Genomic DNA, 26,042 nt, shown 5'->3' with positions numbered 1-26,042 from the left:
AGATTTTATATTTTTTAATATTTAATATTCAGAGTGTGAGCCACTGACCAGGAGCAGCACCTGGGAGCTTATTAGAAATGCAGTTTCAGCCTCCACCCTAGGTGGTTTATATGTACACTACAGGTTGAGAAGCACTCTATTAGAGAGAGAGAGAGAGAGAGAGAGAATGAGAGAGAGAGGGTTTCTCCAGCTACAGCTTCTTACTATCTAGGAGTCACAAATCTCTTCTAGAACATCTAAAATCAGACATCTCACTTATCAGAGTGTACTTCCAACTTATTCTCATGCCCGGTCAGGTTCACCTGACAAATTCATCTTTCCCTTATAAAATCTGCTCTTCTCTGTGAACTGCTATCCTGGCCCTGTCACGATGAGAGCTTTCAACTCCATCCTGCCCTGAGTTAGATCATAAAGCATCCTACGTTTCTTTGATTACGAAGGTCACCACGCTCTTTCCTTTTCCTCTTCCTCTTCAGGAGTGGACAAGAGAGTTTCTTTGGCAAAGCAAATGAATATTTGCTTATTTTTTATTTCACTTACCACCCCACCCCCCACCCCTGCATCCATTCACTCACTAAGCAAACATTTGCTGAGCAGTGCTAAATGCAACGGGCTTGCTAGGGGCTACGTAATCTACTCAGGCGAGAGATACGAATCATTCTTTGAATCTTCCTTTCAAAGACTTGTCTTTTGCACTCTTCCTCTCAAAAACCCTCACCACTGGTCTTATCTTACTTCCTGTGCAGGTCTCTATCTAGTTCTTTTGCAAGAATTTTTGATTAAATATATATATATATATAACTGTAGAGCAACTGTCAAGCCATAAGCAGTCATGGCAGTCCCGGAAGCATCTACGTAATGCTGGATTTACTTCTTAATCCAAAATTTTGCTAAGGAGCCCTTCTCTTGTCCAGTTTCCTTCGAAACATTTTGCCTCACCCGTCTGGCTGTGGTGCTTTAGTCTCAGATTTCTATTTTTGGTTTTGTCCCCCAGACACAGACTCATGTCAAGCTCAGATAGTCTGTTTGAGGTGCTTTCCACGCAGTAGCCAGGAGTGTGGGCCTCTGAGAGGAGGCTGGGCTTTGTTGTAACCTGGTTTGGGAGCCGAAGGGAAACCATCGCCTTGCCCTGATACACACCAGAGGGAAGGGAGTTTACTCCTCATATACACCTGCAGGAAACTTCTATTACCTTCTTCAACTTCAGTTATTTCTTAAACAAATGCAACTCAAAAATTTAAGTATTAACCAGAAATGGCTCAAGAGGTGGTTCTTTCAGTGGTTGTCTTTCTGATTCCCACTTCTTAAATCAGAGAAAACAAGAGGAGCAAATGTGGTATTTTCACTCTTATTAGCTCTGGTTTGCATTAGACAGTGATCTAAGCTGTGCTTTGAAGCATGCCAGGGTCCTTCCAGGTTCCCCTAGGGTCTCCTGAAAGGGTGAGGATGCCCTGGCTCCAAAGAGAGCTCTGCTTTCCCACTATCATGTTATTCCCATTCTGTCAATACACTGCTGATGACCGTATGCTGTTATTTTAAAAGTGGAAACATATGGTTTCTATTTTAATTTTTACAGCTTTTCTGCATCTATACAAGAATGCTTACTATAGGAAACTCAAAAAAAAGGGAAAGAGAATAAAATAAAAACATTCTAATATCACCTAGAGATAATCACTTTAAACATTTTGGTGTTTATTTTTACCTATGTACATATAGAAATTATATATATTTTTATACAAAGTTAGCATCACATTATACATTTAACATATAACATTGTTTAAATGCCTGCTAGGTGTAAAATTTTTCACTTAAGCTTTGATTTTTAAAGATTCCAGTTTATATACTGTATAAGGTTTTATAAATGCTATTTGATATCTACAAGTACAACTTTTATAAAAAAGTGAAGCACTCATTTACCTTTTTTAAATGGGTATACTCACATGTAAACTCACCAGTTGGTATTTTCCAGCCATCAAAAATTCTCTCTAGCTTGAGAATTAGAAAGTAGCATTTTTTAAAAAACAGGAATTTCTCAGCAGTTTTATCTAAAGATTGGCCTTTATAGGATGTGAATATTTTAGGATTTGATTCATAACAACATTTACATTGACCTTTTGCTCAGTTTGCTTTGGGAAAGTGCAAGATGTGATGGATCTAAGCATTAGTAAATGCTTTTAATAAAAAATAAATTCCATTCTGGCAACAAGAGGTCATATTCTTTATTTGAACAATGTTAGGTAGCTATCAGTGAAAAGACAATCACAGAGGAATTACTGATTAAAAAGAACTTAAATTCTCTTCTCTCTAGAAAATGTACTAGTTTACATTCAGATATCTCTCCTTCTCCAAGGAAAGGCTGGTCCTGAGTCACAATATATTCTCTGTTGAAAATTACTTGTTTTGTACAATGATACACAACTGAAAGCACATTGCCAAAGATGGCAACTTCCTGAATTCTCTCTCTTTTTTTTTAAGATTTAATTTTTAAGTAATCCCTATACCCAGTGTGAGGCTCAAACACACAACCCCAAGACCAAGAGTTGCATGCTCTACTGACTGAGCCAGCCCAATGCCCCAATAACTTCCTGAATTCTCATTAAAAGCCTGTGAGTTGGGCAGTCCAGGGTTACTATTACAGTTCCTAGAGGAGTTTCATTAAATCAGCTGCTAAGGTGGCCCTCAAGGACTCCTACCTGATATTCATCCCCTTGTATAACACCCCTTGAGTGTGGGCTGGACCCAATGACTTGCTCTTTTATCAACAGAATACAGCAAAGGTGAGAGGATGTCCTTTTGTGACCAGGTTAGAAAAGCCTATCAGCTCTGTCTTATGAGAAGATTCCCTATTGTTTCTCGGCTTACATGCTTGGATGAAGCAAACAGCCATGCTGGAGAGGCTCATGTGACTAGGAATAGTATCCTGCCAATAATCATGTGAGCTTGAAAATTGATCCTTCTCCAGTTAAGCCTGGAGATGATGATAGCCCAGCCAATTCTCTGATTGTAGCTTATAGGAAACCTGTAGTACAGAAGATAGATAAGCCATGCCTAGATTCCCAACCCACAGGAACTATGGAATAATAATTGCAGATTGTTTTAAGCTGCTTTGTGGCAATTTGTTACCCAGCAATAGATGACTAATACGAGGGGTAAACTGATACTGAATGCAACCTATCTATGGAAATATAAGATATGGCGCCCAATTTTTTGACACTCCTGCCATCCAGAGGGGAGTTCTATGTCCCCTCTACTTGCATCTGGGCAAGCTTATGATTGCTTCCAACCATGGAATACACTGGAAGTGAAGCAATGTGATTTCTCAGGGTGAGCTTTAAAAGGCTATGCAGCATCTATCTTGATGAATGAAACCCTGAGTTGCTGTGTAATAAATCTGAGTAGCCTGAGGCTGCCATGTTGTGAGGAAGCCCAAGTCACTTGGGGAGACTTCATGTGGGCACTCCAGACCACAATCATCATTGACCCTTCTCACCCCAGCCCAGGCACCAGACACATAGGATGCTTCCAGATGATGGAAGCCCCAGCCACTCAAGTCTTCCCAACTTAGTCCCTACATGCTGAGAAGCAGAGACAAGTCATGCTGGTGATGCACTTTTGGAATTCCTAACCATGGAGTTTCTGAGAATAATGAAATGTTTGGGAATGTGGCTTCACTCTACTGATTTCTGGGGAGGTTTGTTACAGTGCAGTAGGCAGCTGGAACACTGCCCAGTGTCACACAGCTTCTGAGTAGGAGAGTGAAAACTTAGCTCTAGCTTTTCCACTTTTTACTTCAGCATTCTTTCTACCACTCCAGATGCAGCCTTTTTATCTAGGGTCTTTGTGTTTCTTTTTAACTTATGGTGAAAGAATCAATACTGCGGTGCTGGTCAACTTTGGCAACACATTGGAATCACGAGGGAAGCATTTAAAATACTGATATCTGGGTCCTGCTCCCGAAGATGCTGACTATATGGTCTGGGGTGCAGCCTAAGCAACAGGAGTTTTACAAAACCTCCCAAGTGGTTCTAATGTATGGCCACAGTTGAGACTCATTACTTCAGACCAATATGATGACCAATGCGGGGGGGAGGGGGGAGTCACACCTGATAATGATCAAATCAATTCTCAATGATCCATCTTGATGAAATGAAGCAGAAGTACAGAGAATCCAAAAGAGCAGATTATTTTAAAATCATAATTCTATTGTAGAATGATGATGCGGGAGTGTGTGTGTGTGTGTGTGTGTGTGTGTATGCATGAATGTGCACATGAAGACCACTGTGTGTGTATATTTAAGGAGCAGAATTTAGCTTCCCAACAGTATATGCAGACAGCGTGCTAGCATCAGAACTTGCAATAATATGGGGCACCTGGGTGGCTCAGTTGGTTGAGCATCTGACTCTGGCTTTCAGCTCAGTTCATGATCTGAGAGTCCTGGGATTGAGCCCCATGTCCGGCTCCTTGCTCGGCAGGAAGTCTGTTTGTCTCCCTCTCCCTCTGCCCCTCCCCCTACTCTCTCTAATAACTAAAAAAAAATCTTAAAAAAATAGCTTACAGTAATGCTAAGACCTGATATGTTCTCATTAAAGAAACCTACCCTCTAGTAACAAGAGAAAGCAGAGGAGAGCCTTGGAATCTAAGATGCTCTAGATTTTGAAAATATTACTATCCTACCTAATAGGACTCATTACACAGGGCAATCTTCGTAAATGGAGAACCATGAAGTCATGTTGAAACCTAAGCACTGAGCTCTGGCCAATCTCACTTAGCAGCAAAATGACTTGCTTCTGGATGCCAGCTTTATAGCTCTCAACAATCAAAATTGTGTGTGTGTCTGATAAAAATGACCAATATTTACAGGTCTCAGACCTTCAGGATTTTTTAAAAATATATATATATTTTTTAAATTTTTATTTATTTATGATAGTCACAGAGAGAGAGAGAGAGAGAGGCAGAGACACAGGCAGAGGGAGAAGCAGGCTCCATGAAGGGAGCCTGACATGGGACTTGATCCCGAGTCTCCAGGATCAGGCCCTGGGCCAAAGGTGGCACTAAACCACTGAGCCACCCGGGCTGCCCAGAAGGAGGAATTGTTAAAAATGTACTTGAAAAAAAAATGTACTTGACATTATCACCTTGGAGGAGATGCACATAATTTAGTAATTTACAACTACTCCAATGTTGACTGTAGTCTTCTGTTTTTAGTGGCTGCCACTCTTGTTTCTATACATGAGTTCCTATTCTGTGAGCTTGCTATATATCTACATTTCCAGACAGGGGGGTCTTGGAGCACCTGGGTGGCTCAGTCGATTGAGTGTCCAGATCTTGGTTTAGGCCCAGGTCAATCTCAGGGTCGTGGGATCAAACCCCACATCAGGCTCCATACTCAGAGGGGAGTTGGCTTGAGATTCTCTCTTTCCCTCCCCCTCTGCCCCTCCCCCTCACTTGCTCTCTTTCTCTCTCTCTCAGATAAAGAAATAACATTTTAATAATAAAATAATTATAATATTCATAATTGTATAAATTAGAAATCATCTGTGAATAAGCCAAGCCCAAATACATATATATGTAAACTACAAATAATTAAATATATGGAAAATTTGGAAAAGGTGTTGGGGAACAGGATAAAGCAACTATTTGATTTTATTTTGTTCATAGGAGCCTTAATTTCTAAAAGTTTTTTCTCCCTTACAGTTCCTGTTGATATGTTCTCAGAGTATGAAAAAGAAATGTATAGGTGGGTAGAGCCGATAGGCATTTGCTGAGGAGCTATTTCAGATAACCTGCTCTGTATTCTCCCAAGGTTCTTATGTGATCATAAGGGATCATCTTCTTGATCTACTGTTCATGAATAAAGTTGCAGAACAATTAGTATATAAGACCATAAAACATAAAGATGAGGAAGAAAGCTATATGTATGAATGGATGGATGGATCTGTCTATCTGACTTTCTTTTCTTTTTAAAGATTTTATTTATTTATTTGAGAGAATGAGAAAGAGAGAGAGAACACAAGCAGGGGGAGGGGCAGAGGGACAAGCAGACTCCATGCTAAAGTAGGCAGCCCAATGCAGGGCTCCATGCAGGGCTTGATCCCAGGACCCTGAGATCATGACCTGAGCCAAAGTCAGACACTTAACCCAATGAGCCACCCAGGCGACCCTATCCATACATCTTTCTATCATTTATCTATCTATCTATCTATCTATCTATCTATCTATCTATCTATCTATGCATAGGACAATCTAGAAGAATACATACACGCCTAATTGTAGATAGTGGTTAATTCAGGAAAGGGAACTTGCTAGGGGTGGAGCAGGGGTGATGAAGAAAGATGACACACATTACATATTTCTGCACTCTTTGAATTGCTCATGATTAATTACTTTTGAGTTTTAAATATGCCACACAAAGAAAAGAGAGTAAGTAAATAAATCACCAGCTGGGATCTAAAATACAAAAGCAAATTGCTAAACATGATAGCATAGTGATTTTTTTTTTGCAGTGATAAATTAAATGCTTTGATCTCACCATGATGTGTTTATAAAAGCTTATGGGAAAAAATAACAAATGTGCTTGGCTGTAACAATGTCTTCAACGGTAAATATCTTATTGCCTGGAAATAACTTGGAAAGAAAAGAAGATAAGCTACCAACATGGTGCTACAGAATAGAAAGACCTGGGACAGGGCTGTAACATCACTGCAAACATGCATCTGGGGGGATAAAACCAAATAGAGCAAGAGCAAAAGGATGTGTTTGAGAGGATATTGATGGCATAATTTTTAAATGTCAGTTTGATTTGGTTGACATGTGTGACGATTACCCAGCATTATGGACAGAATTGGGCACTGTCTAAATCCCTATGTTGAAGCCCTAACCTTCAGTGTGCTGGTATTGGGAGATGGGCCTTTGATGAGGTAATTAAAGTTCAATGAGGTCATAAAGGTGGGGCCTAATCCAATAGGACTGGACACCAGGAGCATGTCTGCATAGAGGAAAGGCCATCTGCAAGTCAAGAAGAAATATCTCAGAAGCCAACCTTGAGGGCAACTGGATCTGGGATGTCCAGCCTCCAGGACCAGAGAAAACACATTTCAGCTGTTTAGACTGTGATACTCTGTTAGGTAGCCCAAGCCAACTAAGACATCCACTGAGCCACTTCCAAGTGAGGGGAGGGGTTACAGAAGTGAACAAGGCAAGGACTCTGCCTTTTAGAACTGAGGCACAGTAGTGAATGATTAAGAACCGACTCTGGAGGGCAGCCCGGGTGGCTTAGTGGTTTAGCACCACCTTCAGCCCAGGGCCTGATCCTGGAGACCTGGGATCAAGTCCCACGTCAGGTTCCCTGCATGGAGCCTGCTTCTCCCTCTGCCTGTGTCTCTGCCTCTCTCTCTCTCTCTCTCTCTCCCCCAATCTGTGTGTCTTTCATAAATAAATAAAATGTTTAAAAAAAAAAAAAGAACCGACTCTGGAGCTATACTGTGCCATGTGATCTTGAGCAACTTACTTAACCTCTCCGAGGGACAAAATTAATATGCAGGGAAGTTATGACACTCATGAGGATTAATTATAAAGAACCTAGAACAATGTCTGGCACATAATAAGCACAAATGAATTATTTGTGATTTTTTTTGAAGTATTTGTTAAATACTGAGAGTGTTGTTCACTGGAAAAAAGGATATGAGGTCCAAAATATGATGAATAAGGGGTGGCTCAGGTGGTTGAGCATCTAACTCTTGGTTTCAGCTCATATCATGATCTCAGGGTCCTGGGACTGTGCCCTGCATCGGGCTCTGCGCTCAATATGCAGTCTGCTTGTGTTTCTCCCTCTGCCCCTCCCCCCTCCTCTCTCTTGAGTGAATAAAATATTTTTAAAAATATGAATAACTTTAAACAATAATGATTTGCTTATAATTTTCATTTAACACCCCAGAGAAATTTATGTATTCCCTAAAAATATTACGGAACACCTGTCTTAATGTAAATTCAAACTATAATACTAAGGAGAAAATTAGTAACATGTAAATGTTTGCTTATTAATTGTGAAAAATATACTATACTCCATAACGATGTCACTGATAAGAGAAATCTGGTGTGAGGTATATGAGAACTCTCTGTACTATTGTTGCAATAATTCTGTAAACCTAAAACTATTCTAAGATAAAAATACGTTTTTAAAAAGGAAGATAAATCAAGAGATAATTGTTTGCTGAAATATGGACCATTAAATGATAAAAGAGCTGAGCCATAGTAACCTTTGATTCACCCCTAATTTACAGAGGAGGGTTGATTTAAATCAACCTTTACACATACCTGATTTTCAAGGTCAAATTCACATAGGAAACAAAGGGGGACAGAAAAGATGAGCACCAACCTAGTCCATAGGAGATGCCGAATTGAATTTTAGTTCTGCCTGGACCTGCAGTGTGTTCTTGACACATCAGTGACAGTTCTGGGCCTTCCATTCTCTATTGGTCACTATTGGCTCTAACATTCTTGATCGTCAACTTTATGTGCATCTACTTCGCAAAGTAGGGCAGCCCTAGGGAGCAGACTCTAACCTGATGCTTTCTCCAAGCCTTTAGAAAAAGAATTGTATGCAGTTTATGCACTGATTTTTGAGTGCGTGTGAGTGGATTGTTAATCAACTAGACAAATACTTTTTGAAAAAGACTCAACATTCAAGGCTAGGTTTTCAGAGTGTATATTAGTCAACAAATCATTCAGATTTGGACAGGAGTAACTGTGGACCAACCCTGACACTAAAATATTTACAGAAAGCTTGCAAGGGAAAGATGACATTCTAAGTACGTGCTCTGACATGTTATTAAGAGATAAAATCTGATGCAGAGAAAGAGGAGCCTGGAATTGTTCTACAATGGTAACTGAACAAGAAAGATTAGGAGCTAATGCAAAAAGTTTTCAAACCAAAAAACATTTTTCAAGATTTACAAGTAATGGAGCCTGATGCCAACTAATGTTGCAGAAATGCCATCACTGGTAATGCACAGATGGGCCACCTGTTGAAGAAGCTGAAGAATAAGGACAACTATTGAGTCAGCAAATTCAGGGAGAAATTCAATTGCCCCAAAGCCCTTTTCAATTCTACTACTAGTTGTCATGAACAAATTGTTGTTCATACTGTAATGTTTACTGTAAAAGGCATAATATTTTCCTTTTGTGAGATACTGTCAAAACACATATTTGGTAGTAACATATATATGAAAAGTCATTGATTCATAGGCTATGATTCCTTTTTTCCACATAAGTCATATTCTCCTGTTAGCAAATTATTTTTTTTTTTAGAGAGAGGGAAAGAGACAGTGAGAGCAGGGGGTAGGGTGGCCTGGGGGCAAAGAGAGAGAGAATCTTAGGTGGGCTCCACCTCCGACCCAAAGCCCAAGGCAGGGCAAGATCTCAGGATCTCGAGATTACCACCCCAGCAGAAATCAAGAGTCTGACACTTAATGGACTGAGCCACCAGGCACCCCTGTTAGCAAATTATCAAATGCATAAAAGTCCACATCCTTCATGCCCTGCATTTAATCATTTGGTTTAATGTGATGGCACATTGATGTGCAATGAGGTTTATTTTTCTTTTAACCATTTTTAATAGCATTGATTGAGGCAAAAGTTCAAGAAAATCAACAGCCTCTACATTGGCTCTGAGTTTGATGTTATTTACAAGATCTGTGCTGGAAATATTGAAAACTAAGGGTGGCTCTAATTGCTCTCTTAATATCATTAAGAAGTTATTTCAAGAGTCAATCCCTTGGGGCACATATATGTAGGCACAGCATTTATATTCTGGAAGACAATGATGCATTCTAGGTAGAAAAAAGGGGTTCTCTTCTGCTAACTCTCTACCTGGAAGTACATTTCATTAAGCAGAAAGCTGGATGTTGCTAGTGTTTTTTCTTAATAGTCAGAAGAAAAATCTGCTGATATAAGGACTGAAGCATGACAACTTATCAAGAATCTGTCCTTTCAGAGCTCTCATGAGGTAAACACTGCAACCAATTGTCAACCAATAGCATGACTGAAGCTGCAAAAACTTAGCACATTTGATCAATATGTATATGCAATCAGCTAAATAACATTTATTTACTTACTGTTTATTATTTCCTCAATTGACCCAATTCCTAATAACTTTATTCTAGTTCAGGACTACCACAATGCCCAAGTTCAGGGGGGCACTATTCACATTTTGTTCAATTATAACTTATAAGCAACATGCATGATGCCCTCTTTGAATTGTACAGCATTGTGTCCCTGCTACAACTCATAAAAACACACAATGGAAAATGTATATCAATAAATCTGAAGTTATTATCTGTCACTTTTAGGAAAAGCAGACTTTCAAAGGCTATAGCATTTTGGAAAGAGAGATCCTGTCTTGGATATTTTCCTTCAGTTTGGTTCCTTTTCCTTCCCAGCATTCCTTTCTCTGGGACAAAGGCTCTTCCTCCAACTCTGAGCTATGTTAGCGATGCTATCAATCCCCCTTGATTACCGCAGTAGGTGTGGCACCCAATTCTGACCAGTCGTGGCCCCACATCACCTGGATGATAGAAATCGGTCCAGGGGTAAGCAAGTGATAGGAGCAGGGCCAATCAGAGTTCTTCCATAAGATTTGCTATGTGGATGTAGAGCTGTGAGGACATAAGCCTGGGAATGTTGGCAGCCCTTCTCCTCCCTGGAGGAAAATCCCAAAATGTAAAATGAGAGAGATCGAAGCCAAGGAGGGAAAAGACGAGTGTGCAGTGGAGAAAGGTATTTCTAAGAACATTTAGTTGCATCTCTTGATTTACCTCTGGTCTTCCAGTTATGTGTGCAGATAACCTAATCATTTTTTCCTCAGTATATACTGAAATATGTTAGTTACTTACTTTCAAAAGAGCCTTACCTACCAGAACCCACGACTGCAAGTTTTTTATTCCTCTCAGGATACTTGTCCAAGTTGAGCCAATTTAAAGCCATACATCCTCTCTCAGAAACAAAAAAAAAAAAGTTGTTTTTTTAAAGATTTTATTTATTTATTCATGAGACACACACACACACAGAGAGAGAGAGAGAGAGAGAGGCAGAGACACAGGCAGAGGGAGAAGCAGGCTCCATGCAAGGAGCCCAATGTGGGACTTGATCCCGGGTCTCCAGGATCACACCATGGGCCGCAGGTGGCGCTAAACCGCATGAGCCACCGGGGCTGCCCCAAAGAAAAGTTTTAAACACCAGATCGCTGGTGTTATTAACTCTCTTGAACTCGTGATATTAAGACAATGTTTCCAGGCAATTCTCAAGGTTAGTAACAATATAGAACAAATAAATAAATAGAATTTTAAAAAATATATTCTTTATTATAAAACCTTTCAGAGCATAGTTACTGAGGATGACATGAGGGACCCTGGTTTCACTGCCACCAAGTGTTACCAAATCTTTCCACTTCGCCACATTAAGCAAATGGAATTCACCACACCTTTTTACCAAGGTATAAATTCTTTCTCACATCAAGTGCACAACTTAAGAAAAAATGAAGATGTGAACCTTCTAATACTAGTTCAGTCAATAACTTATTGGGTAACTTCCCTGACCTTTAGTTTTCTGATTGTCAAAACAGAGACATTAAAAAAAAAACTACGTGTTTTAGATTTGCTATTTCTTGCATTTTTTTTTAATCCATCATGTATTCTGGTACCTCACACAAAGCCTGGCACAGAATGGACATTTAACAAATAATTGTTAGGAGAACTGGATAAACTAATGAATACATATTCTCCTCGTGGGTTGTCATAAAGAATATATAAGATACTCTAAAGTAAACATCCTAGTACCTAGCACATGATATTTGCTCATAAATATTAGTTCTTTTCTTCCCTTCCTTCATCTTCCTGATGTTGAGACACAAACTATATTTAGTGTGTCTGATTCTTTTTTTCTTTTTCTTTTTTTTTTGTGTGTGTCTGATTCTTTACTCACCATTTTCCACAAAAACAAGGTTCTTTTTTATTCAGAACCTTCCAGAATTCTCCATAAGACATCTTTAATGATATATCCTCTAGCTTCAAATCTGCTTCAGTCTGTGTGCCACAGCATTGCTTCAGAAAACCTTGCTCTACTTGGCATGTCCCTATGTGTTTCTTCATATTTACTTGTCCTCTTTCCTGGTTAGTATCATTTCCCACAATGTCTACTACAGCATTTTCACTAAGTGGGATAATAATGATCTTCTGGGGTCACCTGGGTGGCTCAGTGGTTGAACGTCTGCCTTTGGGTCAGGTCATGATCCTGGGGTCCTGGAGTCCTGGGGTGGAGTCCGCATCGGGCTCCCCGCAGGGAGCCTGTTTCTCCCTCTGCCTGTGTCTCTGCCTCTCTCTCTGTGTCTCTCATGAAAAAGTAAATAAAATCTTTAAAAAAAAATGATCTTTTGTCTTCAACCAAAGTGATCCATTTGGAGCAAATTGGAGTCCTATCTCCCTTATGTTACTTTACCTAAACTAACTTAAAACATAGGCCCCTTCATTTTGGATTGGCTTTCTTCTGTTGTGGAGACCTAATTCTGAATTCCCTGTTTCACTAGGAGCAAAGCCACTTTTTAAATGAGAATAATTGCTTACAATACCATCTAATTTTATATTTTGGAATGACTTTTCACATAGATTATTTCACTTAGTCTTCACAATATATTCGTTTAGCATGACTTTTGGAGTCCAACTGAATTAGTTTGGAATGCTGACTATATCACTTATTAGCTGTGTGATTTCAGGTGACGTACTTAATCTCTCTAACCTTTAGTTTCTTCACTTGTAAACTCAAAGAAAATAGAATTATGCTTCTTAGAATGATTTTGAGAGTCTAATGATATATATAAATCATGAACCATGATCAAAATTTAATCAAGGGGGGATGCCTGAGTGGCTCAGCAGTTGAGCGTCTGCCTTTGGCTCAGGGCATGATCCTGGAGTCCTGGAATCGAGTCCTGCATCGGGCTCCCTGCATGGAGTCTGCTTCTCCTCTGCCTGTTTCTCTGCCTCTCTCTGTGTCTCTCATGAATAAATAAATAAAATCGTTTTTAAAAAATTTTAATCAATGGGATGGAAGCCATATAATAAATGGTAGTCACAATTATTATCTTGTAAACAAGAAAAACCAGGGCACAGACTGCAAAGGAAGCAGTCAGAAGGCTCTGTGTAAAGAGGAATTTTGATCCTAAATGCCATGTTTCAATCTACTTCTCTCCTCTCCCAGCAAAGCAGCCTACAAAAAGCTTCTTCACACTTTCTTTAATTTGATTGTTATAACAACCCTAAGAGGTTTATTCAGAAAATTACCCTTTAGCTCTGTAGGGAAGTGAATTTTAATGGACGAGTTTTAATGGCTGTTCAAGCTAATTGGAAAGGTTGGCCAGCATCACAATCCCAACAAGGAGAGAAGTAGAGCAGAAATACAAAAGAATAATGTGTGTGTGAACTAAGACGATCTGGCCTAGAGAAGATGAGGCTAATGGCACCAACTCAGGACAGGTGCATTAACAGTGACTCACAGAAACTGAAATCTAAACTCACCCTCACCTGATACTCAAATATTTTTTTTCTTATTTTAGTTCATTGTCCAAAAGGCAAAAGAAACCCCAGCAAGAAGCAAAGAAAAATTTTTTCTTACTCCTTCAATCTTCTTTGTGCTCAGGAGGCAAAGTTGCTATTATTATTTTAGAAATGGTAATATTGGGGCACCTGGGTGGCTCAGTCAGTTAACCATCTGACTTTGATTCAGGTCATGATCTCAGGGGCCTAGGATCGGCCCCATATCAGGCTCCCTATTCAGTAGGGAATCTGCTTTTCCCTCTCATTTACCCTCTGTTCACTCTCTCTCTCAAATAAATAAATAAAATCTTTTTTTTTTAAAGAATAGAAATGGTAATATTTATACAACAAGTAGCATTCACTAAGTGCCTCATTTGTGCGAAGCACTGTGAAAGGTATTTAAGTTCTAATTCTTTCAATAATCTTACAGTGTAGTTATGATTATTCCTTTATTAAAGAAGAGAAAGGGTGCCTGGGTGACTCAGTTAAGTGTGCAACTCTTGATTTTTGGCTCAGGTCATGATCTCAGGGTTGTGAGCTTGAGCCCTGAGTCGGGCTCCGTGCTGGGCACGGAGTCTGCTTGGGATTCTCTTTCTCCCTCTTTCTCTGCTCCTCCTCACTTCGTCTCTAAAGAGAGAGAGAGAGAAAGAGAGAAGAGAAAGATTAGAAGAGTTTCTGGTTAGGAAGTAGAGTAAGAGTAATGGGTAGAAAAGAATCTGGTTCACTCAGCTGGAATCGTCTCCTCTCCCCTCTTCATCTTCCTCTTCTCCTCTCAGCCAGAGGCATTCATTTGTTGACTGATTGATTGATTGATTGATTGATCAGTGCTCTGGAATGAGACAGGTATAGAATTACCAAGAGTCCTGCCTCGAAGTGTGAGTATCATCTTAACTGACATTTGTGTTCTTATCCAGACAGAATGTCCTCCGTTTCTGCAGGCATCCCAGGTACCTCTTGGTTACACCTGAAGCCTTCCCCTGAAAAATGGCAACATCTCCTCCCTTCTCTGATTCTGGGGAGTGATTCCTAGGCCCGTGGGGTCACATTTCCTTCTGAACCGCTGCTCTGGCCTCCCCTCCCTTTCCTCTGTTGACTTCTGAGCAGCTCTGAATTTCCCATGATCTTTCTCTGTCTCTCCTTCATGCCCTAAGACACCCTTTCTTGTGTGCTGCAGATTTTACTAAAGGTTAGGGATAAAGGAGGTGAATTATACCTCAGAAAAAGAAACAAACAAAAATTGAGAACAGACATCATTTGTCTTAAAATCTTTGCCCTTCTCCGCTTTAGAGAATCTATTTCAGGCAGATACTTTTCACAGTCCTGTCAACCACCGGGTTGGCTATATGGCACAACCTGTCATTCCCATGTAGACCTGTGTCCCAATTATTTTCCTCAAAGTACCAGAGAAGCCAGCCTAAAAAATCACTGTTACCTTATCATGCAGATGAACTGGACCCCCTTTCCTTCAGTATCTTCCATCCCTGCCAGCCTGGTGCCTCCCTTCCATTCCCAGGAGACACACAGAGGCATCTTCCTAAAGGAAAGATAAATTTCTCCCTGAGGTGGTTTCTGTTTTGAACATCAAAGAGTATAAGCTGCTACCAGTTTTCCTCTTTTTCTTCATTGCATCTTGTCATTCCTGCTATATTTACATGATCTCTTAAAGACCAGAAAAGTCTCATTCCATCATAAAAACTAACACTGAAATGAATGGGCAGGGAAGAAAAGATCACATCCTATTCTCCCTGAAGGTAGGGAGTATGTCTCTGCTGACGTATTTTCATGAGTTTTCATTAATATTCAGGCAGTTGGGGGGCACCTGGGTGGTTCATTTGGTTAGGCATCCGACTCTTGATTTTGGCTCAGGTCACGATCTCAGGGTTGTGAGATCGAGTCCTTACTGGGTTCTGCACTGGGTGTGGAGTCTGCTTGAGATTTTCTACCTCTTTCTCTTCTCCTACCCTTCCCCTTGTTCTCTCTCCCCTTCAAACAAATAAATACACACACTATATATATATATATATATATATATATATATATATATATATATATATACAGGGAGCCTGATGTGGGACTTGATCCTGGGACTCCAGGGTCATGCCCTGGGCCGAAGGCAGATGCTCAACCGCTGGGCCACCCAGGTGTCCCTACATAAAATATTTTTTAAAAAAAGATTTTCTATCTCCCTCTCCTCCTACCCCTCTCATGCCCCTCTAGAAAAAATATTTAGGCAGTTTCAAGGCACTCATGTTGGTAGCTGTGAAGGAAAAGACAAATTTGGGAAGTTAAGGGGAGCTTATCTTCCATCTTGAAATCTCTATCAATCTTACAAGCTCAGTAATCATTCCTGAATAGGCACACATCATTTATTTAACAAATATTTACTGAACACATGTGAAAATGGCACAGGCACCATTAACTATCATTAACCTAATGATCAACAAGGGATTAAAAGCCTTTGTGATGGCTGAAATTACACAGTTCTATGTTTTCAGGGCTATGGGAAGATGGAAGACGGAAGCTCTCAGCTCTGGCTGCAGAGTTCAATGAAACATTCAACTTCACGTCATCAAATTGCTTCCCTTTATTTATCCCATTGTTTTACCCCAGATGATTAAACTATTACTACAGTTTGAGAGATGCATCAGCTAGACTTGAAAAATCACATGTATTAGTGCTCTGGCTCATATAGTTTTTGGGGAGAGGAGAAGGAAAGGTGTTCCCAGGAGCTGGGCAGCATGGTGGCCCCAAGATTCTGCCCCAGGGACATTGCTTACATCATCTATTTGCCTTAGGAAATTGGAGTCAATGACCAAATGCTGTGGAAAAGACTATGTTGGCATAGCAGAAAGATTCCAATATTAACCCTCCAGAGACCTAGATTTCATAATTCCCAACTCATTCACCAACTGGATAACAACAGTGAATTTTATCGACAGTTTTTCTTTTAGTGAAATAGGAGATTGAGTGATTAGACGATTCTGAAAGTCTATTTCAGACGGAAATATTACACTTAACTACTTGTGATGTCTACAGATAGAATGAGCCAATTTCAGTTATGTTGATTCATTCATTTAATTACTCATTTATTCCTCAAATAGTATAATTAAGATCATGAATTTTATGGTCAATTTTTTGTTGTTTTATGGTCAAATAGACTTTGATTTGGGACTTGGTTTCTCTACTTACTAGACAAATGACCTTGGACAGTTAACTGATTGCCTTCTTTGTGGTCATGTTTCCTCATTTCTCAATGAAAATAGTATTACTTTCATCATAAGGGTGGGTTAATATTCTCCAGAGAAATAGAACCAGTAGGACGTGTGTGTGTGTGTGTGTGTGTGTGTGTGTGTAGGGGCAGGGAGAGATTTTAAGGAACTGGCTTACATGCCTGTAGAGCAGTGGCTGGCAAGTCCAAAATCTGCAAGGAAGGCCAGATACCAAGACCTAGAAGAGAGGTAATGCTGCAGCTTGAGGCCAATGGCAGTCTGCTGACAGAATTCTGTCTTTCTGAGGAACATCAGTCTAATTTTTCTTAAGGCCTTCAAATGATTGGATGAGGCCCACCAACACTATAGCTGGTAATCTGCTTAACTCAATCTAATGATTAAAGTGTTAATCTTATCTAAAAAATACTTTCACAGCAACACCCAGACATGTTTAACCAAATATCTGGATGTTGTAGCCTAGCCAAATTGACATGTAAAATTAATCATCACAGGAGTACTGATCATGCAAAGAACAAATTTATCACAATGTCTAATGCAAAAATCCAATAACAATAAAAAATAGCGGGCAGCCCTGGTGGCTCAGTGGTTTAGTGCTGCCTTTGGCCCAGGGCGTGATCCTAGAGTCCCAGGATCAAGTCCTGCGTCAGGCTCCTTGCATGGAGCCTGCTTCTCCTTCTGCCTGTGTCTCTGCCTCTCTCTCTCACTCTGCGTCTCTCATGAATAAATAAATAAAATCTTAAAAAATATATAACTATTAAAAACAATAAAAAATAGCTATTATCATTGCTGCTATAATTATTCTTTAGTGAGTACCCATTTTTTTTTTCTGGGTACTAGGTTATGTTCTGAAGACGTAACAACTTACAACATACCAAACTTTGTCCTCAAGGAACCTTAACACAGATCTCTTAACACAGAGCCTAATAAGCTACCTGACCATTACAATACAGCATTCTGAATAATAGGAGAGCAAAAGACTACTCTGGAAATATGGGTATGGTAAGAATACATAAAAGGGCCTTGACTCAAAATGGGCTGAGGGGCAGGGCTAACTTAGTGAGGATCTAATGGGTGAATACATCCTAGTCAGGTAAATGGACATGAGTGAAGGGAGGAAGAAGCAGATGTATGTTAAGGAAATAAGTGCAAGGAACTAGAAATGAGAAAGAACATAGTCTATTCATAGAACTGCAAATATCTTATCATTTATTTGGTCAGAGGATGAAAGAAGCCATTGAAGACAAAAAAGGCAAAAAGATCACAAGGCTAAGTCTATAAAAGGGCTCTTACCAAGCTAAGCAGTTTGGACTTTAGCCCCAAAGCAGTGATGACCTAAAATATGGTAGTACTGTTGGAAATGGAGAGAAGAGACAAATTTGAGAGATCTCAATAGGTAAAATGGATAAGGCCTGATGATGTATTAAATGTTTGAGGTAGGGAAGGGAGGAAGGAAAACTGAGACTTAGGAGTGAGCTAGGGTATGTTTAGAAGATGCTAATAACTCTTGTAATTCAAATAAAGGATATTTTAAAGAAAGCCGGAAGACTTTGCACTAGTCATCCGCACTTTCTGTTCTTCATTTTTCACATTTGTGAAATGAAGGTATTGGTCTGGATGCTCTTTGAAAGACCTTATCTTACTCTAAGATTCTACAGTCCTGTGACTACTTTGTGCAAAAATACATTTGGGGGTCAAGGGAACACTTTTTGTACTACCAAGGCAATAAACTGAAAAGCAATAAATAGCATCACCAGACTGGTATGTAACTATGATTTTGCAATTATTACAGGATGTCAGAATGAGAAAGATCAGGAAATTAGATAGCACATGCTAGTATCTTTTATGTTCTGTTTGAGCTGTCAGAAAAATAGGGGCGGTTGACACTGCAGATCTACAAAGATTAGACGGATTGTTCTAACTAGAATCAAAGTTGATAAGCAAATTTCTATGAATAGTGAAACAGACCAAAAAGCTGATTGGTGAAAAAAAAAAATTGCATGGGAGAGAGAAACAAGCATGCTCTTTTTTTCTATTGTGTGTTTGAAAAAAAAAATTATTGATTGCTCTGGTTTCAAGCACTTGATTTATCTTTTATGACACTTGAAACCCAGTGTTTGCTCTACAGCTTAAAGTTTATTTGGTGAGATAACAAAGACCCCGCAGAATTCTAAAGAAAAGGATGAAATCAAATGGAGATTTGAAATGAAAACCAGTCCAGATGGTCATTGTGTCCCTTTTTTTTTTTTTTTAAGATTTTATTTATTCATGAGAGACACAGACAGAGGGAGAAGCAGGCTCCATGCGGCAAGCCTGACGTGGGACTCAATCCTAGGTCTCCAGGATCAAGGCCCTGGGCTGAAGGTAGCGCTAAACCACTGAGCCACCCGGGCTGCCCCATTGTGTCCCTTCTCAAGCTGAACTTGAACCATTAGAAGTCTTTTTGAGCAAAAACTGAATGGTGAAAAGATTTTCAGAGATACTCTGGTATGAGCCATTCAGAACCCGGTTGATGAGTTACTGGAGTTCTTCTGACCTGAAAAACAAGGAGCTGAACATGAGGCTGTGATTCAACTCTCTGATCTTCTGGTAGAGTGCTGGGAGCGAATATCTCGCATCATAAATATCATATTTGGAGTTAGTTATCATTTTTAGCTGGGCCCCCACCAAAAGCCATTAGAAGACATTTTATCAAAAATTCAGAATACATATTAATTTAGTTTACTTTAAGTGTGTATGTGGGATGTGTGTCTATAACTTGCTAGGTAGCACCTTAAAAATAACAGGCAAATTTAGTTTTTTGTCATCTTATTGTACTTCAGTAATCATTATAGACCATCTCAGGAGTTCCAATGTTCTTAGGGGAAGGAGGGAAACCTATTTTCAAACCTCATTTTGACAAATTCTGTCATGTAATATTACTGAATTCTATTGTAAGGGCTGTGGGATTTATCTAAGGACTAGGTGAATCCAATAAATTTTCTGATCCCACAATAATAATCATAAGTGATATTATCTCTATCTCTTCATTGAATTAATAATTGAATGCTGACTTACATTCTTCCCTGACTTAAATCCAAACCTGAGAATGAGCTCTTTCTGAAAAATATTCTCAAATAATCCTTTCTGTTGTACAGCTAACCCTTTTCAATGTGTTTGAATTACAGATCAAATTCTTTCTAACAAATATCACCATGCAAATTTACTTAAATATGTAAGTAATTTTAGATATTTTATGCCAAGGCAATAAATACATTTAGATAACCCTAGGATTAGCTAACTGATTTCGACTTAACCAGAATAATAATGATGCTTTACATAATTTTGCTAATGTCATACTCAATCTATTTTGTCTCCATATTATTATAATCCTCTAAAGACAAAAACAGTGCTTATTTTTCAAAATAAGCACTGAATTTTCAGTCCCTTGATGTTGGTACCCATATCAAGAAGAGTTACTTGGCCATGGAAGGCATCCATTCAGGTGCATTCATGCCAGCATTTGGGGTCTGGGATAGAAGAACAAATTAGAATTAAAGAAGCTTCCTGAATTTACAAGGAAAGGGTTGAACAAGAAGTGTGAGCCCGAACTCAGGTCATTAGAGAATACAGAGGGGCAAGTCAGGGAAATTGAGGTAAGTGAGCAAATGCCAAGGGTGGTAACAAAAAATAAGACAAAAAAAGGAAACTCCAGTCAAGGGTCAGAAACTGTGTTGAACTGGAACCAAGTGGGAGCAAAGGCAGGATCTGGAACACCAGTGCTTGTTGTGACCACAGCTCTCTGTGCTCCTCTGTCCTTATGGATTCTCAAGCCAGGCTGGACTTTGCATGAGCCACAGGACTTTTTCCTGGCCTAGAAGTCCTTAATTGCTTGTAGGCACAACTCTGATGTCTACGTTGCCTTCAAATGATGGATGCAAGTCCTTTCAAGCAGAAGAAAGGTAAGTTTATGAGTTCAGAGAAAGGGAGACAAAACATGAAACACTCCCAAAGAGGCCCACACGTGTTTTTGTCTCACTTCTATTTTATTTATAGTCCCTTTCCTCCTCCCGTCAGAACTTTGCTCCTTAGTACAGTAGCTTAAATTTATCCATGGTGTCCATTTTGTCCACGACCTATACCTGAGGTTTCTCTTTAGGGAGGATGGGGAAGTGCTGAGGGAAGGCACAGAGATTTGAGTGTTCCCCAGGGGTTTGCATGTGAGGTCAGCATTCCCCTCCATGTCCATCTTTCCTGGATTAACCCAGCTGCACTATAGACCAGCCAGAGTTGACATGATTGCCACCTCCCCTCCCCACCCTCCCACCCCCACAAAGGAATACCAGCAGAATGTGAGAGAATAGCTTTCTAATCCACATCACCAGTCCTCTTATTTGCTTGCGACCAAGGACATGGACAGCTGAGGCCATATGTCCATATGTGAATGACACTTTCATGGAGCTGCAGAATTTTCTAAAATGGGACACAACCTCCCTTTAAGCCACATTATGCACTAGACAAAGGAAGCTCCCCTAGTCTCTTTCCAGTCTACTGCTACCAAAAAAAAAAAAAAAAGGCAAGAAACTAGGTACCTGGTTAGATTTTACAGCAACATTTAGATGAAAACTTATTATACTTTTAAAATGTGATGTTATAGTATTAAGATAGCTCTCTCTCTCTCTCTCTCTCTCTCTCACACACACACACACACACACACACACACACGCCCCTCATTATCAATTCAATCCCTTTATATCACTAAAAAAGCCAGAGGGATCCCACTTAGGTGCCCAATTCTCTTCTTTTAACAGCTATAGTGAGGCATTCTTCCATTAAAATCAAGTGGCTCTCCAAGATCTCCTAATTTAGAGAATTCTAATTTAAAGTCTCTCAGGTGTACTATGAATTCATTAACAGAACACATAAAATATCACAGCCATGAGCCACCTGGGTGGCTCAGTCAGTTAAGCATCTGACTCTTGATTTCAGCTCGGGTCATGAGATCCAGCCCCCCTGTTGGGCTCCACGCTCAGCTTGGAATCTGCTTGAGATTCTTCCTCTCTGCCCCTCCTCTCGCTCACTTGTGCACATGTCACTCTCTCTCTCAAATAAATAAATCTTTAAAAAATATATATCACAGACTTACACCCACATCCATACAATTTAGACAAGACAAGATGATTGGCCACTTTCTAAGTATCAGTTTCCTTAGACCGAAATTTTTCAAAACATGCTATAGAAATTAGGGAGTTGCTTAGTCAGTAAGGATGGAGACAATGGGCATAAGCAGAGAGGTGTCACCACATAGCTAAAGCAGCTTCATTTTGAAAAGTATTTTTATATACTAGGGCTTCTCAGAATTTTCCTCTCTGCAAAATTTTAAGAACTATTGCCTTATAAAGTAGTATTTTCCAGGCTGAAGTAGTGTTCTCAGACTCCAATAAATGTCTCATAACCAAGAATCACATTACTTTTAAAGCTGTTGACCTTGATGGGATTGGAAGGGAGTGAGGCTGGTAAGGAACAGGCAGAGAAAATCAAAGAGAAGAAAAACAGAAAAGCTTCATGGTTTCTATTCACCAAGTATATCAATCACTATGCCAGCTGTCCAGTGACCATCACCTGTCAACTTAAAACTCAAATGGCTACCCAGCAATGTCACTCCTACATAACTATTTGAGGAAAGAGAGAGACCACGTCCACAAAAAGCCTTATATGGGAATGTTCACATCAAATGCATTCATCATAGCCCCCAAATGAAATCAGCCCAAATGTCCACCAGCAGGGCAAATGGTGGTACGCCCATGCAATGGAACTACTTACTCAACAGTAACAGTGGAGGGACTTCTAATACAACAACATGAATAAATCTCATAATGATTGTGCTGAATGGAAAAAGCTAGACCAGACCCAAAAGAGTATATCTTGTATGCTTTCATTCATATGAACTTCTAGAACAGGCAAGTCTAATCTATGGTAGGAAAAAAAAAATCAGAACAATGGTAGCTTCAGGGAAGGGATATGAAGTGACTGGGAGGTGATACAAGGGAAGTTTATAGTCATGAACATGTTCTATATTTTGACTGAGGTATGGATCACATGAGTGTATTTGTCAAAACTGATCAAATATAAGCTTATGAGTTGTGCATTTCTTTGTATGAAAGTTTGATCTGAATAGGCTTGATTTGTGGGGAAAATACTCAACCAAGAAACAAGATATGGCCAAAAATTGAGAAAATATAGAAAAATATCATTATGAGCTCAGACTAGAAAACGATTTCTTAAAGATACGCAAAATGTTCTACATAGAAAATATTGATAAATATCTTTATCAAAACTTAAAATTCATGTGAAGAGGAGATGTAGAGAAAAGGTCAATGAAGAAATTATCAATAAACATTGTAAAGGAAGCTTACAGATGGCAGCTACCCTTGTGCTGAGCATACCTATAGAGTTGTTGAATCACTGTGTTGTACACCTGAAATGAGCCCGTCATTCATGCTTCAATAAATAAATAAAACATAAAAATAAATGAAAGGATACTTGACTTTACAAATAATCAGGTGAATGCAAATTTTTTTTAAGGAAACAATTTCATATTTGGCACATTGGTAATAGTTTCTGGCACAATTGGTAATAGACACTTGTGATTTGGTGAAGCTGTGGGATTATAAATCATACTGTGCTGTGTGATTGTCAATCAGCTCAGCAAATTCAGCCATTTTAGTAACAAAACACATTCTAACCTAGAAATTGCATTTCTGTTATGTACCTAGAGATACTCTTACCTGGGCACAAAGGATACATGCAAGGATGGCCATTGTAGCAGTATTTGTACCAGTGAAAAGATGGATTCCACTGCAATGTCCTTCAATAAAGAGATGGATATGTAAAAGGTGGTGCACTCCTGTGGGGCAATATTACAAGGCAGTTGAAAAGAATAAACTATATCTACATGTATCAAGATAGCTACATTTCAAAAACATGTTAAAATAAACACAATACTGGGACACCTCGGTGGCTCAGTTGGTTAAGAGGCTGACTCTTGATTTTGGCTCAGGTCATGATCTTGAGGTCCTGGGATCAAGCCCCACAGTGGGCTCTGTGATCAGTAGTGAGTCAGCTTGGGGATTCTCTCTCTCCCTCTCCCTCTGCCCCTCCCCCCGCTCATGCTCTCTCTCTCATGCTCTCTCTCTCTCTCTCTCTCAAATAAAGTTTTTAAAAACTAAAACAAATAAATACAATATCATATTTAAAGATATATAACCAAATGTGTAAAAGCTGGATCAGAAGGATCCCCACAAGAACTTTAATGTTGGCTATGCCTGGGAAACAAAGAAAGGAAAAACAAGTGATGTAATAATTGAAAAGGATTTTATCTGAAGTTTATTATCAAAAAATGATAAGAAGCATTTAAATGTAAATGAATGAATCTTGATTTATTTCAGATATCTTGTAGAAAAATTAACTTAAAATGAATCACAAACATTTAGGCATGGACTCAAGTTTGTGACCTTGGGTTAAGCAAATAGGTCTTAGATGGGACATCTAAAGCACAAGCCATAAAAGAAATAAAATTGATAAATTGGACTTCATAAAAATACAAAACTGTTGCTCTTGGAAAGACCCTGCTAAAAGCATGAAAGGACAAGCCACAGACTGGGAGAAAATACTTGAAAATCACTTATTTGGCAAAAAATTGTATCCAGACCCAGCAATTGCACTGCTGGGGATTTATCCCAAAGATACAGATGCGTTGAAATGCCGAAACACCTGCACCCCAATGTTTATAGCAGCAATGTCCACAATAGCCAAACTGTGGAAGGAGCCTCGGTGTCCACCAAAAGATGAATGGATAAAGAAGATGTGGTTTATGTATACAATGGAATATTACTCAGCCATTAGAAACAACAAATACCATTTGCTTCCACGTCGATGGAATTGGAGGGTATTATGCTGAGTGAAATAAGTCAATTGGAGAAGGACAAACATTATATGGTCTCATTCATTTGGAGAATATAAAAATTAATGAAAGGGAATAAAAGGAAAGGAGAGAAAATGAGTGAAAATATCAGTGAGGGTGACAAAACATGAGAGACACCTGACTCTGGGAAACGAACAAGGGATAGTGGAAAGGGAGGTGGGTGGAGGAGTGGGGTGACTGGGTGATGGGCACTGAGGGGGGCACTTGGCGGGATGAGCACTGGGTGTTATGTTATATGTTGACAAATTGAACTCCAATAAAAAATTTTTTTAATTGTATCCAGAATATATGAAGAATTATTGAAATTTAACAATAAGAAAATGAACAACTGAATTTTTTTTAAAGATTTTATTTATTTGACAGGGGGCTAGAGAAAGCCAGAGAGCACAAGCAGGGAGAATGGCAGAGGGAGAGGGATAGGGAGAAGCAGGCTCCCTGCTGAGCAGAGAGCCTGATTCAGGACTCATCCCAGGACCTCAGGGTCATGGAGCCAAAGGCAGATGATCAGCCACTAAGCCACCCAGGTGCCCCCTGAATTTTTTTTTTTTAATGAGGAAAGATTTGAACAGATACTTCCCTAAAGGAAATACATGTAGAGCCAAGAAGCCACATGAAAGATGCCCAATGTCATTAGTCATTAGAGAAATGCAAATTAAAACCATGATGAGACAACACTACACCTAACAGAATAGCTTTAAAAAAAAAAAAAAAAAAGACCCTGACAACTCCAAGTGCTGGCAGGGTGGCAGGGATGAGGGGCAAATGGAATCTCAGATCCTAGGGCTGGAAATGCACAGTGGCACAGCCACTTTGGAAAACCTTAGGCAAAGAAATGTCGGTGCTGCAGGTGAAATCAGGCAGCCGTAAGGACAAGAGAAGATGGGTGGGGTACCCATAGCATGTTTCCACCCTCAAGTAACTGTACGTCAGTTCCCAATTTACTGACGGTTCTGTTGGGTTCTTATAAAGTAGGGCAATCCAGCCATAAAGATTCACCATCTTGCATATCCTAAATGCTTTATCCACAATCCTAAGAAGCACAAGATAAAAAGGGATGTTTGCCACCAGTGCCAGGTACAATCAAACCAACAGCCTACATACCAACACTCTGTGTATTTTGAGGTGAGCCTGCTCTGTCTCTAGAGGAGAATGACTAGGGCTGCCAACCCCAGATTCCACTCCCACCACATGGAATGTTCTCTCTTTGCAAAATTTTAAGAACTATTGCCTTATAAAGTAGTATTTTCCAGGCTGAAGTAGTGTTCTCAGACC

General features: G+C 39.5%; 1 long non-coding RNA gene across 3 annotated transcripts in view; it reads right to left on the bottom strand.

Moving 5' to 3' along the window:
• Positions 1-14,128: 14,128 nt before the first annotated feature.
• Positions 14,129-26,042, bottom strand: part of LOC111096629 — a 48,231-nt gene continuing 36,317 nt past the window's right edge. For all 3 annotated transcript variants that reach the window (XR_005353172.1, XR_005353174.1, XR_005353173.1), the window contains exons 3-5: positions 23,575-23,693; positions 15,013-15,114; positions 14,129-14,409 (exon numbers count right to left, since the gene is read on the bottom strand). This is a non-coding gene — a long non-coding RNA (uncharacterized LOC111096629). The remainder of the gene's footprint in view (positions 14,410-15,012; positions 15,115-23,574; positions 23,694-26,042) is intronic.

The sequence above is a fragment of the Canis lupus genome, chromosome 1 (genome assembly GCF_011100685.1).
Source record: "Canis lupus familiaris isolate Mischka breed German Shepherd chromosome 1, alternate assembly UU_Cfam_GSD_1.0, whole genome shotgun sequence".
NCBI lineage: Eukaryota > Metazoa > Chordata > Mammalia > Carnivora > Canidae > Canis > Canis lupus.
The sequence above is the reverse complement of the archived record's forward strand: the minus strand, read 5'-3'. Positions and strand labels throughout refer to the sequence as shown.